At 47.7% G+C, this 6,000-nt stretch overlaps 1 pseudogene; it reads right to left on the bottom strand.

Annotated features, from left to right (window-relative positions):
* Positions 1 to 5,363, bottom strand: part of LOC113933894 — a 43,211-nt pseudogene extending 37,848 nt beyond the window's left edge.
* Positions 5,364 to 6,000: the final 637 nt, after the last annotated feature.

The following is a 6,000-nucleotide window of genomic DNA, read 5'->3' on the forward strand; positions in this document are numbered from 1 at the left end:
CTGAGAGCCTACAGTCTTTTCTCAAATCCCATGAATATCTTACAGCCATTACTTTGAATTTATAACAGTCATATTGATTATTTCTGTTCATTTAGCAATTTGATGCAGTTTTGCCCTTGTTCTTTTGGGATATATTCCTCCATCTCATTATTTTGTGTAACCCTCTGTGCTTGTTTCCTATGTATTTGGAAAATAAGCTACATTTCTTGACCTTAACAGTCATGGCTTTTTGAAGAAGAGGTCCTGTGTTGTCCAGCAGCACAATGCCCCGGTTCACCAGAACCAGGTACTCTAAGGAGGTCTCTATGTGGATTGTGTGCACTTTACTATCATGACTGACTAGAGTTTCCTTCAGTCCATTTGGCTGCAATTGAGCACTGTGCTTGTTACACCAAGAAGGTTTTTGACCCTGTGCTGTGAAGGGACCAGCCTGCTGCAACATGTGCTAGAAGTTGGAAGGTGACAGCAGTCAGCAAAATGCCTGCCCTAAGCTCATGTGCAGGGGCTACTTGAAGGATGATATCCTTGCCGTGTGCATTGAGGCTCCCAAAGTGGGCAGTAATAACAGTCGTACCTGCTAGGGCTGCCCTTGCACCGATTGGCAGTCCACATTTTCTGTACTACTAGCCAATATTTGACTGCTGGGACTGTGGACACACGCGTGTGCATGTGTATCTTTCACTCTCCCCAGGGCAAGAGTCAGTTCGGAGTGTCACATCTCACTGTTGGGGCTGTTGGCAGTGTGTTTTGTGGCAGGAGATGCTTTGGATGGACACCTGTGTAATGGGAGGGGTTGGGTAGTGTGGATCTGCAGGAGAATGTGGGGGTGAAGTTCATGGTGCCAACTAGATAGGCGAAGAGTGTTTACACTTGTTCCTGCACATGTGCTGCTATCTTGGCTTGGGGTCTGGGAGGAAATGGCACTGGTCAGCTCTTTTGTTCTTGGAGAAGTCTCCTATTGATCCCCACACACAAACACACACACTCATACACCCAAGCGTGTTCTGGAAGTGGTCAATAAATCTCCTTTACTATGTCCCAGGTGCTGCTCAAAATGCTGTTCTTTAGGGACAGCTGACTTTAGGGACAGGGACTCAGTTTCTTCTTGCCCTCATGATCTTTCAGAGTTAAGCCTGCTAACATTTAAAATATCAAGTTATTCCCAGCTGATTGTAAAAATTCAGAAAGTTAAGCCCCACTGTTTTCCAAAGCCATATATTACAGGGACCCATGATCCTGATGTGGGTGACCCATCCTTGAGGCGCTTGCCATGGGTTCTGATTCTCTCTCTTCTCCATGATTGTAGTGTACCTCCTGCTTGTGGTTAGTCTCATGAAGGGTTTGGTTTCCAACTGCATCTCCGTTTCTCCTGACATTTTTTATGTGGCCTCCTTTCTATGAGTAACTAGGGAGTTTGTTCTGACAATCCTTGGGTTGTTTTCAGAGGTAGTTGCATGGATGTGTTTGTTACCTTGTGTGTCTCTGGGACTAAGTGAGTTCAGGATCCTCCCCCTCTGCCATCTCCATAGAGCCTTAAGTTGGCAGTCTTTTTTAAAGTGAGCTTTTACAACTCTAAATTGCCTCTTAACATTGCCTTTCCTATATCTAATAAATTTTGGTACATTGTGTTATTTTCGTTTTTGTCAGGATAATTTATAATTTCCCTTGTGTTTAATTCTTCGACCAGTTTGTTGTTTATGAGTATGTAATTAAATTTTCACGTATATTCTTGATTTCCCAGATGTGCTTCAGCAATCTTAAATTTGCTTCAGCAAAATTAAATAAAATTTTTAATTTTATCTCATTATGATAATGAAAGCTAGTTTGTATGACTTTACCCTTCTTAAAATGTTAATAAATGTTTATTGTTCTTATATAAGGTCTATCTTGGAAAATGTTCCATGTTCCCCTAGAAATCATGCCAAAATTTCTATATATATTTAATATCTCTGGGTTTTGGTATACATATATTTATAATTGTGAAGTGTCATTATTATTGTTATGTGTCCTTTTCCTTTCTTACAGTTTCATGTTTGTGTGAATTTAGTATAAGTGCCACTGATCTCAATCGGTTACTACTTCAGCACAGTCTTATTTTTTTTTTTTATTGTTTCATTAACAATCTATCAACGTCTGTCCTTAGAACTAAGGAGAGTATCCTGTAGGCAGCATAGTTATTTTCTCTTTTTAAATCCATTCCATTCTGTCAATCTGTATCTTTTGAATGGGACATTTAATAGGATTACTGGTGGGAAAATAACTCAATGCCTTTTTGTTAAGTGTTTTCTTGTTATAGCTATTGCTGTCCCTCATTACCTTTTTTAATGCCTTCATTTTGTTTTTTAATAATGGGATGCTTTTATTTACCTCCTATTTCCTTTTGTCTGTAGTTTATTGATACTTTATTTGTCATTACCATAGTGTATTTGTTTGCTGGGGCTGCCATATCAAGTATCGCAACCTGGGTTGTAATTAATAATAGTTAATTTTCTCACTTTTCTGGAGGCTACAAGATGGACGTCAAGGGGTTGGCAGAGTTGAATTTTGTTGGGAACCCTTTCCTTGGCTTGTAGACATCCATCTTCTCTGTCTGTCTTTACACGGCTGTAACTCTAAAAGTGTCAGTATCTTAAACTCCACTTATATGAAATCACGTATATTGGATGAAGGTGACCCATATGATCCATGTTGACTTAATTGCCTATTGGAAGTACTATTTCCAAATACAGACACTATAAAATAATGGAGGTTAGGATTTCAACATATGAATTAAGAGGGGACCCAATTCGGTCCACAATACATGTGGATTACAAAAAAATGATTTCTACAATACATTACGTTACTGATATCATAGATGAGATTTTTGTATGTGTGGGCCCATTAATATGTATTTATAATAATTTTCAGGTTTCTCATCCCCAATGTGACTGGGTAAAAAGTCCATGTGGTCACCTGTGGAAAGCTGAAAGCCCTAACCTACTCGTCAAACCCTTGCTGACCACTGCTGGCCTGCCAAGAACCCTGTCCCCTCTGTCCAGAGAAAATGAAGTCACTCGGATTGGGGGGGGTGGATTCTCGCATTGTGACCAGCGAGGGTGTGAAGCTGAGGTTCACTGAGGTCTAGAGGGCTGGGTTCTGGGGTCTCAGAGCTCAGAGAGCACGTGACATGTCCCTTCCACTCACAGATGGGGAAATGGATGTCCAGAGAGGGGAGGAGTTGGCCCGCAACCCCAAAACCCCATCTCGAGCTCTTCTCCAAGTGCCGTTTCAGGGGACAATCCCCCATTTCCAGAAGGTAGCAACTGGGGTTCCAGGCCCCAGATAGAGCCACAGCCCATACCCCATTCAAAAAACGTCCAGGTTCTCCTGGGGCTGCATGCACCCTTCCACCCAGCGACCACACGAGCCATCAGTGGTGAGGTTGTGGACAGGGGACTCGGCTGCCAGTTTCTCCCGCTCTAAAAGGGGACAGTGTCCCGCATTCTGGTGGACATTACCACTAGGCACCACATATGTCCCCTGCACTTCAGAGACCACTGAGGAAATGACCTGCAGTGTCCCTACCCCTGTGAGAGCCCGTCCCATACTCACCTTTCTCTTTCAAGAATCCCCAGCCAGCCACCCAGCAGGCCTAGGGAACTCGAGGTGGGCCTGCGCTAAATTGGGGCAGGCAGCCCCTTCCGATGAATTGCCCACAGGGAACGGGAGGGGTGATCTTCATGAGAGCGATGTCATTGTGCTCTAAACTGGGGATGTATTTCTCATGAATGATGATTTTCTCGACATCTCTCTCCTGTTGAGGCAGCTTCACTGGCTTTTCATTCCCATACACAATTTCCCTTGTTCCAAAAATCAGTCTCCAGTCATATACTTTTCTGTGGGCACAGAGGCAAGCCAGGTCATCCTCAGAAAGGACGGACTTGACAGAAACCTCTGGTGATCATGATCCTCAGAGCCCTCCTCAGCAAGGGCCTGGGACCACCCACTCATGGTCTGGTTGCCACAAAGCCCAGAGCCCCGGGGAGACTGCGCACAGAGAGCCCTGGAGAATGTCCCTTTCTGGGAAGAGCCTTTCTGAAGACCCCCCTCCACGTGCTCCCACACGTACTTTTTGGAGAGGAAGCAGTGGGCAGCCGTAAGCAGCCAATGGGAGTTCAGCAAGGTGCCTCTGCACGCATGGTACATTCGGTTATTATGGGACATGATTACCTGGAGGCTGACCATCCAGGGCCAGGCCCCGATTGTTGCATCCTGCCCTCTGACAATACGGCCACTTCCCAGTGGGTTCTGCCTGAACCATAACCCACAGGGGGCACTGGGGAGAGACCAGGGGCACAGTTCAAACCAAGAATAGGCACAGCCTGTACTTGCAGTTGCACGATGGGGGAATCAGGGCTAGGGGGCTGGGCAAAATGGGGCAACCGGGAGTGTGGAGGGTCTGAGGGGGAGCTGCTGAGGAGAGGCACTGTCAGTGCGGTAGGGAAGCCAGAAGCTGCAGACTTCGGAACTGGTTTTGAGGAGTATGAGTTCTGGGGTCTTGTGGGTGAAGCCCCAAGGCGAGGAAAGAAGGCGCCATAGGAAGCAAGACGGATGATAAGGGCCCTAGAAATATGGGAGATCCCGAGGCAGGGGGGAGGCTAGAGGAGGTGAGAGAGAGGTGTAATGGCTTGAGGTCTTTAGAGCCAATTCTGGGCGGGAGACTCAGGAAACAGCCACAGGGGTCTTGGGGCTGCAGTGTGGGGTTGGATGGTGGCAGGAGGAGGGAGAGTAGCCAAGGCAGGTCCAGTGATCCCAGGTGTGGGGAGCAGCGGCGTCCCGGGGTGGAAGTTCTGGGAACTGGGGAGAGGCCACAAGAGTTTGGGGGTAACTTGGGGTCTGTCAGTCTAAGGTGGAGGCCCAACCCTAGAAGAATGCCATGACAACACCCTGGGGTCTTTGGGGTCAGCCACAGGAGGAGCACCTCACTATCCGTGGGAAGAAAGGGGTTTCTAAAAATTGGGACTTGATGTGCATGAGGCAGTGAGGTCAGTCTCTAGGTGAGGGAAGGACCCCAGCGTCTGTGCTACGGGAGGCATAGGAGCCCGGGGACAGCCCTGGGGTCTCTCGGCTGATGAAGCTGGGAGAAAGGATGGTCTGAGTTGGGGATGTGGGTCCCACCCGTGAGACCCAGGGGACTACTAAGGCCCAAGCTTGGCCTCCTTCCTAGCCCTGGACAGAGGGCGTCTGGGTGGGGCTTGCTATTCAGAACACACCCTTTCCACCCCCGGACGTGTCCCTGATACATACTCACACGTGGCGTTATCTTTGGCAACCACAGACACTGCCAAGGCCAGCAGAACGGCAGTTGGCAGCATCTCTACCATACTCCTGCCCCAGCCTGGCCTGGAAGCCCAGTGACCTCACACAGCTCTGTGGCCTCCTGACCAATCAGCATGGCTACCCCCCTCCCCCACCCCAATAGTCAGGCCAGGCAGGAGCCCTTTAGCTTAACCGGTCCAGGCTGAAACAAGATGCCAGCTTTCTGTACAGGCTCCTCTGCAACCCTCGGGTGATGGGGGCTCATGTGCAGCCCCCTCCCTCTGTCCCAAGGCCAGGATCTTCATTCCCAGTTACCCTTTGAAGGCTCCGTATCATCTGAGGATCCAGTTTTGTGCAGTGTCAGGGTCTGCCCCTCATGCAAGCTGCAACCACAGTTCCTGTTACAAATCATGGGTTGAGGGGCAGTTCTGTACATCTGTGTCAAGATGATGCAGCATGTCAAGGTCACAGGGTGTTGGGATCACCAGATTAATCGATCCTTGACCCTGTGTAGGGCAAATTGTCTTTCCCTCTTCCAAGTACATACTATCAGCACATTTTTCAAAGAGCCATTTTGAATTTCTCTACTTTAGGACTACAAAGCCCACCTTTCTATTCACTGCTGCATATCACAGGGTCTGGTGTTTCCTACCTGAGTGTCTCCAGGTCTCCTCTCTGGGACCTACATGCAGGAAGATGTGT

Source organism: Zalophus californianus, chromosome 15 (assembly GCF_009762305.2).
Source record: "Zalophus californianus isolate mZalCal1 chromosome 15, mZalCal1.pri.v2, whole genome shotgun sequence".
NCBI lineage: Eukaryota > Metazoa > Chordata > Mammalia > Carnivora > Otariidae > Zalophus > Zalophus californianus.